At 31.2% G+C, this 14437-nt stretch overlaps 1 protein-coding gene and 1 long non-coding RNA gene across 2 annotated transcripts in view; one reads left to right on the top strand and one right to left on the bottom strand.

Annotated features, from left to right (window-relative positions):
• Positions 1-14437, bottom strand: part of LOC114324987 (probable G-protein coupled receptor CG31760) — a 1828242-nt gene that overhangs the window by 10506 nt on the left and 1803299 nt on the right. The gene's annotated exons all lie outside the window — the stretch shown is intronic.
• LOC126878654 (uncharacterized) lies at positions 1396-3284 on the top strand. The gene is made up of 2 exons (XR_007695723.1): positions 1396-1619; positions 3103-3284. It is a non-coding gene; the product is annotated as an uncharacterized LOC126878654 (long non-coding RNA).

Raw genomic sequence — 14437 nt, 5'->3', positions numbered from 1 at the left:
AAGTAAACTAGCGAAATACCCAGATGTCGGTAACATCAAACCAAACAAATACTTTGTCGATTGGCATGTTAGTGTCGGTACTCCCCTAACAACACAAAACATTCCAGGAATGTACTACCAAAGTTCTATCAATATTTGAATGTCCTGGACATTTAGGGAACATCTGTTTAAATTATTCCTGGAATGTTAACCATAAGACATTCTGTGAACATACTACCAATGTTTCTATATTTTAAGTTGCCAAATAATAAATACGTGTAACAAACTAAGTGACATTTTAGGCCTACAGTGCAATAAAACAAATGTAAAAACTTAAAGAGTTTAGTAAGTTCAATTAACATTTTATACAATATATAGGTAAACATACAAATGTAATAAAAATTATTACAAAACCGAAGAGAGGCATTTATATTTATTTCTTTTGCGTTCATTTTCTATTTGTGCATGGCGCTTAGAGAGGGCATCACGATGGCATCACGATCACGTGACTAAAAACGACCAACGAACCCAACGAACGACCTCACTTCGGCCATCTTGGCATCTTGGCCACCTTGCCCGGCCTTGTCGTGCGTGGCGTGAAGGCGTGATCGTTGTTTGTTTTATTTGTGCTTTTTAAGAATATTTTTTTAATTCGGATACTTTTATAGTATTATTAACATATTGCATAAAATGTGTCTGTCCTGTCCTCAACGCAGTTGGAGCCTGGAGCAGCAGAAGCAAATGTAGATCTTCAGGAAAAACGTTTCAAAGGTTAGTATGCAAATATTATGTAAACAAAGGCATGCCCTGTATTTCAGAAAATAAATTAATACTATTGGTTCTGGTTTCCTTTATGGGTAGACGGATTACAGATACGAAATTTATACCAATGAATTCTGTTTCACTTACTGATAAATTGGTCATATCCATTTATTATTTTAATAATTGTGAATAAGCCACAAACTACAAACTTCGCTTATTCCTAACTAAAATAGTAAATAGAGTAAATAACAAAAAGATTATTTGTAAAATTAAAATAATTCTTCTTTTTGCTTTTTTGCTAATGTATGCGTTTATAAACAGGATGGTAGACCACACACTATAATATGTAGTACCAACTAATGAATACACAGAATATTATAGTCGGTTCGCTAAACTCAGCCTCAGTACTACTGAGTCTCAGACACAACTGGCTAGTGATTTTAGTAAATAAATTTGCCAATTTCGTAAAATTGGCAAAAAAATAATAACTAAATAGTTAATAATTACTAAATAGTTAGTAATTTTGGCAAAATTGGCCAAAAACAAAAAAATTACCTACTAAAATCACTAGCCAGTTGTGTCTGAGTTTGGGGAACGACTATACTAATAAACAATTTCTAAGCTATTTTATAATATTTTGTGAGTTCGTTAATTATATTTTTTATTTAAAACTAAAATTTGTTAATAATGCTTAGTAATGCATATATTTTGTATTTTTAGCTTTCCAGAAGATCCTGCGAAGAAGGCATGAAGTATAGATCTGAGTTGTTAATAGAGGAGTATGTTCAAAACATTTTTTAGAAAAAGATATTGACAGAATTTCACTTTCATCTGTTCGTTTGAGAGACTGTGCTGTTCCAATAGCTTATGTCACACAGGTAATATGCTTAACGTAATTAATAATACAGTCCGTACAATATAGATACTGTTGCAATTCATTAGAGAGATTTTGCACCTCTTATTTTGCAATTCCCTTATGGTTATCGTTATACTATGTCTGCGCAGTAGCGAATATATGATCCGTTATGAAACATAAGGGATTCCGTAATTTACGGAGGTTTAAAGTAGTGCTTATCGTTATCATTATAGTAATGGTTAAATTGCTTTGTTGCCAGAATGTAAAAAATCAGTACAATTACATTTACATAGATTCTAATTTTGATGACCTATAAATTAAAATATCAAAAACTGTTCAAGTATATGCTTAAAATTACAATAACGTTGTGAAGTGAGGTTACGTTTAAATAACGATAACGATGACACAAAAAACCTACTTGACAGGCTGCAAAAACTCTGCTTTTTAACGTTGCCATAATCGTTATGCTTAATAAAGTTAACCATAGCGGAGCCAAAATCAGCGGTTTTTTTAAGAGGTGCAAAATCTCTCCAATATCTACATCAGAGATCTAAGTTGACATTGTTGCCCAATTACAAAAAATTTTTGAATTCATTTTAACTCAAATATATCACATAATTATTGCCAAGTAGATTATACAACAAAACAGATTAATATTCAATGTAAATAAATAAAAACATCACAAATAGAAAACAAGAATTAAGTTATAATCTTATGTTATAGTTATTAAGGTACCAAGGGTATTATAAGGATAATAACGCTTGAGGTCAATGGTGTATTAAACAAGGGCCTTCGGCCTGAGGGATATACGTTGACCGAAAGCGTTATTATTATAATACCTGTGGTGCCTTCAACGTTTAATGTCTGACTAAATTATTCTTTAAATGCGAAAAATTTGAATGAATTTTGAATTAATTAGTTTTTAAATAAGTACATTTACCAGTAACAGTAGTAACGTAATTGTGGTAACCATAGTTTTACTTAGGTTGATATTTGTCAACTTGACAGTATCTAAGTCGTTATTTAAATGTAATGCCCAAGGGCATTATTTTTCAAAATAACGCCCTAGAGCGTTATATCGTACTTAACAGACTTCGAAATAATGTTATTATTTGTCAAATAATATACCAGTCGGTCATTAAAGTAAATAATAAAAACAATAAATATAATGAATACTAAATACTTATTTGTTTGTGAAAAAGCTATTTCTTTGTGGCTTTTTTGTAATTAACTATTCTAATGGGAAATAAGCCACAATTTACTTGAAAAAATAATTTTATTAAGGTTTCTACGTCCACATCCGACGTCGTTGTCAAAATACAAAATGTTCATTATTATTATTTTATTTATTAAATATTATTTTTTATTATATATTTAAATATTATTTAATATTTATTTTTTTATTATTATTTATGCATATTATTATTATTACCTGTAAATAATATTTCTTCTGATTGTTAATTGTAAAGGATAGAAAAATTACCTTTTATTTTATTTTCTTTTAGAATCAGCCGCGAGAAGTGGTCTACAAAAAACCAGGAAGGAAATGGAATATGTGGCTACGAAAAGCAAAAGAAAGGTTTACAAAGCAAATGTGACACATTTTTTTATAATATTTAGGAATGTCAGTAAATTACATTAAAAAAATGTATGAAAAGATTTTTTGCAATAAAAATGTTTATATTTATCAAGGATGTATTATTTGTTATGGCCACATATCGTCAGTGATGTGACAATACCTCTTAACTGTTTTTTCATGAGATTTGTAAGATAGACTAAAAACTTGTTTGGGCCACCTCCTGTTTTCATATATTTTTTGACTTGTTTTGCAGTAAATTCAATGATCTATTTACTACAAAACAAGTCAAAACTTACGTATGAAAACAGGTGACCTTAAAAAATGTTTTTCGTCTCCTCCACACCTCATGAAAAAACATATAGGAGGTATTGTCACATCACTGACGATATATATCAGAGAATGTCTAAAAAATATACTATGAATGTTCAAAGAATGTTCGTAGACATTCATGGAATGTTCCAACAAGACATTCAGTCTAAAAAATATACTGTGAATGTCCAAAGAACATTCATGGAATGTTCCAACAAGACATTCAGTCTAAAACATATACTGTGAATGTCCAAAGAACATTCGTAGACATTCATGGAATGTTCCAACAGAACATTCTAAGAATATTTAAAATGCTGACACAGCACTTTCCTGGGACTTTCCAGGGACATTCGTGTGCATTTGGGGACATTCCAGGAATGTTTTTAATGTCCTGTGAGTAGCTTCTAGGAACATTCCTGGAATGTTTTTGTTATTAGGGTCGGTACTTTAGCACTTCGAAAGATAAAAGATAAACCGAGGCGGTGACGCAAGACGCGACGGGGTGAAATGTAAACACTAAAGAGGCCTGCCGAAGGGTAACGGTTTACGGTTTCTTTGATATTAGAGAGATATCGTAAAGGTTAACGTTAATAACGTGTCAAGACGTAAATAACGGATATTTAATTTTAACACATGCATCAAGAGAGTTATCGCAAATGTTTTGGGGCGGGGCTTAACGTTATTATGACAACCGACGTTTGGAATTAAATGTTACCTAGAAATTAATGTTGAGGAATACTGTAAATGTTTTTTTATTGAAAAATGAATCTGGATATTGAGCAGGTTGACATGCATTTTAATTTTAATGATCTAACCAACAATAAATATAAATACCTAATCAGTATAAAAATACTATAAAATATCTGAATAACTAATATTCTAAGCAAAAAAAGTAGTCTATTATAGACAAAATGAGAACACAATTATTTCTCAACACAGTTAACAAGATGATTCACAATTTTTAGTTTATAAAATTTGTATTTCACAAATTATTTTTATGTTTCATCCCAAATGTCAAATTAGCGTTAACGTTATTACCGTCCCTTATTTCGACCTAATTAGCGGGACATGTTATCCGGTATTAGAGTAACATTCACTCTGAGCTTGCGTACATGTCAATATAGCGTTTTCCGCTATTAGCGTTCGGTAAAAATACCTTTGCGATATCTCTCTACCAGGTACACTATTTATTTTTTTTATTAAGAAAAAGTCGCATCCACCTAATGGTTATTAGCGACGGAACAATATATAATATATACAAAAATGTGGTACAATATAAGTATAGTACAAAGGTAAGGTTACATGCATTATCTACAAAAACTTGTTAGATTATATTGAATACACCATTTCTACACTATTTATTACTTTATTATTACAACTGTAATAAAAAGAAACCTACTATTTACTACTATATCCTCCTGAGACCTGATGTCCAATTAAATGGACATTTACGTATTATATATAAATATTTTTGGCAAGAACTAAATTTACAGCGCCGAGTCCCACGGTTCATCGAATTTACCTTTTAGCCTGAGTGTGCATAGTCTATCATCCTTCTTCTTCTTGTGCCACTCCTATCGGAGATTGGAAATCAGTCTATTATCCGATACTGCTTTAAAATCCATATCAGTTTCTTTCAATTTCTTACTTATCAGATATACTGTGCCCAATATTCTGTTGTTGCCTCCACTGTTAAAAAATATATAGCCATCTATTTCCTGACTGCTCTGTCCCAGTTGCTCAGTCTCTTGTAGAGCCACCAGATCAAATTTATATTTTTTGGCTTCGTTTACTAGATGCTTCAGTTTTCCTTCCTGGAATGATCCTATTATATTCCACGTCGCTATTTTAACTAGTTCTTCTTTATTGTCATTATCTCGTTTATTGTTTTTTTATTCTCTTTTCCGTTTTCTTTGCCGGGTCATCTTTGTTGGGTCTTCTAGTGTTGCATTCAATTCTAGTTTTTTGAAATGTCGTCCGTTATTCTTCCCAGCTGCTCCTTTTCTTTATTCCATTTCCATAATTCATTCTTTATTGTCAGTCTTTGGTATCCTGCTTTTTTGTTATTTCCTTTGTTTTTCTGTTCTATAGCAATTCTTCTTATTTTGGCCTGTATTTCTCTTTCATCCTTTGCCAGCTCATCATTTATGTATATTCTTTCTCTCAGTTGTTTGAGCTTCATCTTATTTTGCATTACTTTGGCCTTTTCGGTCTTGTTACCTATCTCTACCAAGTATATTTTTTTCTCCCAGCTTTCTTGCTTCATTAACTTTTACTTTTACTCGCATTCCTTTTTCTATGAATTTTTCTACCTCATTCCCTAGCAAGAGTGGTTGATCGGTGTTAATCTGCAGTCCTTGAACCACAATATTTTTCCTTCTTGCTTCTCTTTCTAATTTTTGTATTCTTTCGTTGGAAATCTTTAATTCATTTCGTAATTGATTAATATCTTGAAGCGCCTTTTCATTAATAAGTTTCAGTTCTTCCATTTCCTTTCGATATTCTTTTTGCTCTTTTTTGAGTTTCTTGATATTTTCGGTTACCTTATTCATGTTTTTCCTCATGTTTTCTCTGCCGGTTCTTTATCTCGTTTGTATCCTCTGCCAGGCCTCTCAGCATCTCCATCATTTGGATTAGCATTTCCTTATTTAAGTTATCCCCTCTCACCGGGGTTCTCATTGTCGAATTCTCAGGGTCTGCCATAATCGCACAGTTTTACCTTTCTACTTTTGTTTGATTTTTCTCCTTGTATTGCTGCCCCCTTGCACCGCGACAGAAGTTGATATCCAGGTCAATCCTTCAGAAATATCAACCTCTCTCAGTGCCTCTGATTCCTCTACTTTATGTTTTCTGACCCTATTAGCTTTAATTTAAATCTGGCAACACCGCCTTTTATTTGGGTTGCTCTTCGGCTGTTAGCTGGCTGTTTAGAATTTTGTCCGTATACCTTACTTTTTCTCGTTTGGATCCCAGCCGTTCATTCATATTAAGTTCTTCCTTTTCCACTGCAATTATTTTAATTTAATTTTAATCTAATTTAAAATGAAGTAAAAGACAGACGTTCTCTCAATCATTTATTGTAACTTCCGACGACCGGTTTTGCTCTATAAAGTATGTAGGGCATCTTCAGGTCAACGGTTACAAGTCACTAAATGCTACAAATAAAAAACCAGAGTTAGAACAATGTCTGGTTGTAAAAGATGCTAAAGATCCATAAGATCAAAAAATAGATCTTTGATTTTTGTAACATTTTTTTGATGTTAAGTTCCTTGTACCGATGTAGCAAAAATGCTAGTTTTGCATTATTCAAATGTTGAATGGGTTGCATGTAGTGTTGCCAGGTCCGATTTGTTTTTAATCGGTACATAAGCAAAAAAAATCGGGATTTAGGGTTGTAGATCGGGACAAATAAACAACAATAGCCCAGAAAATGACCATTTTGGAGTGTCATTTTCAGAGTCAACTCCGAATGGCATAAAAATCTGGTTTTAGGTTCTACTTACTGTCTACTTCAAAGTTGAACTTGTATTGTTGGTTGCTTTTACTTGGGGGGTGACAGTTACAGTTACCCCTTCTCGGGGGTAAAAAACGCGCGTTTAAAGTAAGTCCTAAAATGGATCAACAGACTAATCTAAAAACTTTTGTTCTATATAATTTTTAAACTAAGTCAATACTTTTCTAGTAATTTTACCGAAAAAAATATTCTTAGCAAAAATGCAGCTTTTAAAAAAGCAAAAAAAAATGTATGTTCAGAAAGTATAAAACCAGTAAAAGCAAATTTGTAGCACATCAAAAATACGTTCTTATTCGTCAAATTCCAAATCGAATTTTTCAACTTAAAATAACCAAAAATTTAAGCAATTTTCGGGCAAAACCCTTAAAGTGATTAAAAATCTTTAATTTTGTTTTATATAAAAGTCTCTAGCATTAAAACTAAGCGAGTTACGCTCAAAATAAAGTTGGCTCCTTTTTTTGGTAAAAAAAATCGTGAAAATCTCCCTCTATTTAGCACCGTAAATAAAATTAATCGTTACCTCTTTACCATTTACTTTATATGTGTATTGTTTGTTACGATAAATTGGTAAAATTGGTAGTAAAAAAAAAATTCCTAAAATATTGGAAAATGCCCTTTTTTCAAAATAACTTAAAAAGTATTAGGGATAGGTACTAAAAATCTCAAGGAGTAAAAAGTAGGTGGGTTTTGCTTTTATAAATATGATAGATTCATTTTGTTTTTCTGTAAGACAAAAATTGGTTAAAATATGGCTGTTCATATTTTGCATACACTCGTGATTAGTGACTCTGTCAGACCCTTTCAATCGTGTAAAAAATACATAAGTAAAGTAAATTGTTTGTAAAGTGGTAACGATTAATTTCATTTGGGGTGCTAAGTCGGGTGAGATTTTCACGATTTTTTTTTAACAAAAAAAAAGGAGTCAACATGATTTTGAGCATAACTCGCTAGTTAATTATGATGCTAGAAACTTTTTTAAAACATAAAAATAAAGCTTTATTAAAAAAGATTGAATTGGTTTTTTCCGAAATGTGCTTCATTTCTTGGATATTTCACGTTGAAATATTTGATTTGGAATTTGACTAATAAGAACGTATTTTTCATGAGCTACAACTTTGCTTTTGCTGGGTCTATAGACTTTACGAGTTCACAATTTTTTTTTAATTTTTTTATATTGTGCTACATTTTTGCTCAGAATATTTTTTTTCCATCAAATACTTACTTTTCGAGTTATTTGTGAAAATCGCCAGAAAGCGTGATTTTTGTCGAAAAATACACATTTTCAATCGTAAATAACTCTAAAAGTATTAACTAAGTTAAAATTCTATAGAACTAAAATTGTTTAGAATTAGTCAATTTATCCATCTCCGGACTTTTTGCGACAATTTTAAACGCGCGGTTTTTCACCCCCCAACTAGGGGTGACTGTCACCCCTCGAGTAAAAGCAACCCACGGTACAAGCCGTCCAAATTTTCATGCATTTCGGAATTTCATGCAATCCTGAAAATTACACGGTATCACCGTATTTCCCGTTCATTTACTGGACTACAAAGTGTTTCTATAATCTGTATTTAATCCTACATAATAATAATAATCAGACGAAATTACAAAAAAAAAATCGTAGATTAAGTAAATTTTTTATTTTTTATTAAAATTATATTTTTCATTCGATATTGCCGCTTTTAGGAGTGCCTTGTTTTTATAAAATAGTTATAAAATTCACTGCAAGTCCTCCTGAAATTGGTTTCGTGTATTAAAATCGGGACATGTAGTGTCCCGATCAAGTACAAATCGGTACGCGTCCCCAGACCCCTGAAAATCGGGACGTCCCGCGTAAATCGGGACACCTGGTAACGCTAGTTGCATGTGAGAGTTCATTTTAAGTGAAGTAAAAGACAGACGTACTCTCAATCATTTATTGTAACTTCCGACGACCGGTTTCGCTCTTTAAAGTATGTAGAGCATCTTCAGGTCAACGGTTACAAGTCACTAAATGCTACAAATAAAAAACCAGAGTTAGAACAATGCCTGAAGATGCTCTACATACTTTAAAGAGCGAAACCGGTCGTCGGAAGTTACAATAAATGATTGAGAGTACGTCTGTCTTTTACTTCATTTAAAATGAACTCTCACATGCAACCCATTCAACATTTAATCTAATTTATTATAAGGCCGGATCTGTAATTTTGTGATAAAAATTTGAAAGGTTTATTTAAATACTTAATTTCTTTTTGACACTAATTAAGTTCTTATCTATCATGAATTAACTGGTTTTAATTTCACTTAATGATAATTTTAATAAAGCATGCTAAAAATAGTTGGATTTTACTTGTTTGAAACAATGTTTGCTGCTTTTTCTCTTATACACCACACCTGTATGCACTAACTTTTTAACATTACTTTTTTGAATTCTTTTGAATTTTCTGACTTGTAATACTCCAATAATTTGAATAATACTACGAAGCGAAAAACAACCAACTTTTATTGTCACTTGCAGGACCGGTCACTATGATCTTTATTGTTACTTAAAACCGTTAAGTCGAAACGGAATCCAATTTATTATCTTAGTTTTAAATTGTATGCCAAGATAAAAAATTTCAGCATATAGGTAACTTTTTTAACCTTTTTTTACCCCAGCTCATTTTTCATGAGGATAGTGTCGGACCTTTTAAAAAATATGCACTTTACAAAAAGATCGACGAAAACCGTCATTAGGCGTTCCTTCTCCCTAAGATAATATTGCTCTTAGACTATAACCAAAATTCGCTATCTTTTATCTAAATATAAATGTCGTCTACTGTATATTTTATAAATTGCGCTCATGTTTATTTTCGATGTGAACAGTGTTGAGCCGTGCAATGTGGGATAAATCGATTTATTTTGGGCCTTTTTTAGCCGTAAGAGATATTTTAATTTCCAGTTCTTGGAAATCTATATGAGACTAAAATAGATATTAGAATAGATTTAGGGCTTGATCGATTAATTTTGATGTTTCTAATTATTGTTATTTGATAGGAACATTTGATATAAGTATAATTGATATCAATAAGTCTTATACTATTCCAAGAGTATAAGACTTTTTTTATTGTATAATTTCTATATTAATGGAAGTAGAAACGTCAAAAAACAAATATAAAATATAATTTGTATTACAATAAATTGTAGCTTATACAGGGTGATTCATTAAGAATGTCCAATCTCTGAGATGTATATTCTAGACCTCAAAATATTAAGATTTAACCCAAATCACTTAAATAAAATGTGGTTCGTTACTGAGTTACAGGGTGTTTTATTTAAAAATTTAAGAACTATTTTTACCCAGTGCTTTAAAACTGTTTGACATATCCTTGTCATACTTGGCAGACATTTTTTGTACTGTTCATACTACTAAACTATGTTAAATCAACGTTTCGGGCTACTACCAGAGGCGACCGATAGGGGACAATGGATGGTTTACCCTTCCCAAATTCTACGCCACTGGCGGAATTGCTATTTTAGCGCAATATTTCGATTCTCCAATAATTTATATGTAAATGATACACTATTTATTCGTAACGATAAAGTCATTAGTTTTCGAGACATTTGAAGTTGAAAATGAAACGGCAAAAATGTTGATTAATGTATTGTACCCCTTTATTTTTAACTTCAACTATCTGGAAAACTAATGATTTTATCGGTACGAATGAAGAGTATATTATTTACATAGAAAGTATAGGAGAATCGAAAAATTGCACTAAAATGGTAATTCCGCCAGTGACGTAGAATGTGGGAAGGGTCAACCATTCACTTTCACCTGTAGTGCGCCACTGGTAGTATCCAGAAAGGTTTATTTAACAGTGTTTAGTAAGGTGTACAGTACCTACACTCTCTGCTAAGTATGATAAGGATATGTCAAATACTTTTAAAGTACTAGATACAAATAGTTAATATTTATGTAATAGGGATGTTTGATTTAAAAATTAAAAAATTATTTATACTCAGTACCTTAAAAGTAATTTAAATACCTTTATCATACTTGCCAAAAAGTGTAGCTGCTGCACACGCAACTAATATATGTTAAATAAACATTTCTGTCTACTACCAGAGGCGTACGGAGGAAAGTGAATGATTGACCCTTCCCAAATTCTACACCACTGATAGAATTACTATTTTAGCATAATTTTTAGATTCTACAATACTTTATATATATATAATAATATACTCTTCATTCGTACCGATAAAATCATTAGTTTTCAAGATATTTGTTCAAGAAAGTTGACTCAACTTTGTATCTTTTGATCACTGAGTGTGTTCAAAGATTGACTTCTTTTTTTTGTTTTTTAAACATATATTTTACTTTAAGTAATTAGGGAATTAAAACTTGAGACTGTCATTGTCAGATGATGCGTAGATATACGCTCCTGTTATGTCTATGTCTCGGATGTTGTTTTTTTGATGGAATGTGTCTAAAGATATTCAACCTCTCATCTTTACCGATGAGCCCAGGGAGGTTGAAGAGGGCGAAACACATTTCTGAGAACTGGTGTTTCGATCTTTGATTCTATTCAGAAAATTTTTTCCCAGCCCGAAATAGTGGATGTGTGAGTTATTCGTAAGGGGATTTTTCCACATTCTCTATTTCATTTGTTTGATTTTGTTACGATTGGTCGGTGAACCAACTTTGTATCTTTTGATCACTGAGTGTGTTCAAAGATTGACTTATTTTTTTTTGTTTTATATATATATATATATATATATATATATATATATATATATATATATATATATATATATTACTTTTCCATATTATTGGTTATTTGTTTTATCGTATTTTATTTATGTACCTATTTAATTTTATTTATATAAGTTTATATTTCTTTGGAAATGAGATGCATGATGCATATAATACTGGCACGTGGAAGACGGATACAAAGACAAAGAGCCAGGGCCGTACCGATTTTAATTTTTTTCATAAAAATAAAGTTATTTAGGAAATTTCAAAAAGCTAAATTATATTTAAAAAACTGATTATGAAACAACGAAATAACGTAAATCGTCGATTGATAATACTGGCCTCATCTGCCTCATAGGACAAGCCGCCACTGCCTTGTTTGTTAATATTTTAAGTATGATGGTCTTGAAAATTTTATTTATGGCGGTAAGCAAGGTTATTTCTCTCCAAGTTTTGTACAGTGTGTCTACAACGTAAAGTAATACGAAATAAAATGCGTTTCATTTTAGTAATACTTTCATGTTATAGGTAGGTTTTAAAGTGGTGGGTGAATTTCTTGGAGCAGTGTAAATTCACGTATTTAGACGTTTCACAAAATATTAAGGTTGAGGGAACATAATCGATGGGACTTACTTAATCAATATTTCAGATTCACTCCGGAATCAAGGAGAAACTAAATAATTACAATAGTCCAGTAATAAAATATTAGGACTAAGCTTGGGTTGTGCGAATTTCAAATGTGACCATGAACTTACAAATTATCATACATTTTGTTAACATTACAGCATTTATTGTAACTTCTTCTTAATTAGTAAGTGGAATAATAGGTCAGTCAATAGACAAACAACATGAAAAAATGTTATACAAGTAATTGAATGTTTTAAAAGTTCTTTGGGGGGTAGCTGATTACAATTTACTGAAGACGTACAGGTAATCTGGTTTTTTGTTAAACAATCATAAAGAGTGAGAACATAACTTTTTATTTTATGTTTATAAAACATTTCTTATGAATTTAGAGAAAAATGGTGCAGACACATGTTATGGACCATAAAAAGTTCTTTAATTTTAGAGTTTCCCAATTAAAATACATAAACAATTGATCGAGATAGTTGCTACAAACCCTTGTTTTTGCAGTAATTTATAAATGTTACTAACTTTGTTTTTTTTTGCATGATGATATGTAACATAACCACCAAAAATTGTGACAGCCAATTATTTATTAAAGTGTGTTAAATTTCAAACAGATCATCCAAATAATTTATACACTGCGTTTAGTTTTTAATTAGATATACGGCCTTAGAATGTCAACACTGCCGACTTACCACATTCAATAAGCTATGCGATATTATTATAATTTATAGTGTAAATATCAAGAGTGTATGCGGCATAGAGTCATAGAGTATCAATTTAATCTTCAAAATAGAGGTGACTATTTCTTTAGTTTTTGAATATTCTTTTAAAAATCCTTACTTGTTAATTGCTTAAATTATTCATTAATTAAATTATTAGGATTATTATTTTTTATTTAAACAAAAATGACCCTGCATCAACTACTAGGAGTTATTATAAGGGGGTACAAATACAAATTGCAAGTACATATTCAATTTCTTACAATGTATATAACTTAAATATATTTTATTAAACACTGTACAGTGGCGACGCCTGACTTTTCCTAAAGTGTTACCAAAACCAGATGCAAAAAATCTTATTAAAAAAAATGAAGATATGGCTAAATGTATATATAGCTTCAATAATATCATTTTGTATATCACTTGAAACTCTCGAAAAAACAGTTGATGTTTCTAGATGTTGGCAAAATTTTTGATCTTTTTTGGCAATTAATGTTAACAATTCCCTGTAATTGCCTCGATTGTCAGAGTCGTCGCCCTCAAAATGACCACAAAATGCTAATTTTTGTTTGGCGAAAAAACATACTGTATCTATTATAAGTGTGCTAAGGATATACCTATCTATTTTTTAACAAACTCTTTATGTTTAGCAATATTTGCTTTAAAAGCTTGGTTAAGAGAACTTTCAATTCTTGTTTTGCCAAACTGAATCAAACTGGGTATACATCTTACACGTAGGTAACGGAGAAATTTCATGTCTCCTTTTTAAAACTCTAAAATCATTTAAATCGTGGACCTGGTCCACCCATTTTTCTGTAGAAACCAGAAGACATCGCCAACAATACAGTCTATTTTTCTTGCAACCACATAACCAAGGATTTTCACAGTACCAACTAAATTGAAAATATCGAACTACTTTTTCTGATTCCTTTTTTAAATTGTTTAAAATAGGTCTTTCATTTTCAATAGTCTCATGTTTTTCTTCAAAATTATACAAGGAGAATTACTTTTCAAGTAGTTGATCGATTACGCAGCGACACTCCATGGTTAACTGCACGCACACTTTTTATAGGTATTGTAACCAATTTTAAATCTGGTAACAGGGCTACTGATATACACAGCGCGCTTTTTCAGACACTAGCCGGTCCCGAGCGACAGCGAGTATATAACCATTGTAACCACAAATGAGACTGGTAACAGAGTATAATAAAGTGCAACTGAGTCACATAAACTCGCCAATATGTTCGTGTGTCTACGAGTATTAGTTGGCTATTTACTGAATTAGGTACTATTAACACATAATATAATAATATATTTCTATTGGTAAAAATATTGGTAAATGGAATTATTCATCGTCATATAATATTTATTTGCAAGA

Source organism: Diabrotica virgifera, chromosome 10 (assembly GCF_917563875.1).
Source record: "Diabrotica virgifera virgifera chromosome 10, PGI_DIABVI_V3a".
Classification (NCBI taxonomy): Eukaryota; Metazoa; Arthropoda; class Insecta; order Coleoptera; family Chrysomelidae; genus Diabrotica; species Diabrotica virgifera.
The sequence above is the reverse complement of the archived record's forward strand: the minus strand, read 5'-3'. Positions and strand labels throughout refer to the sequence as shown.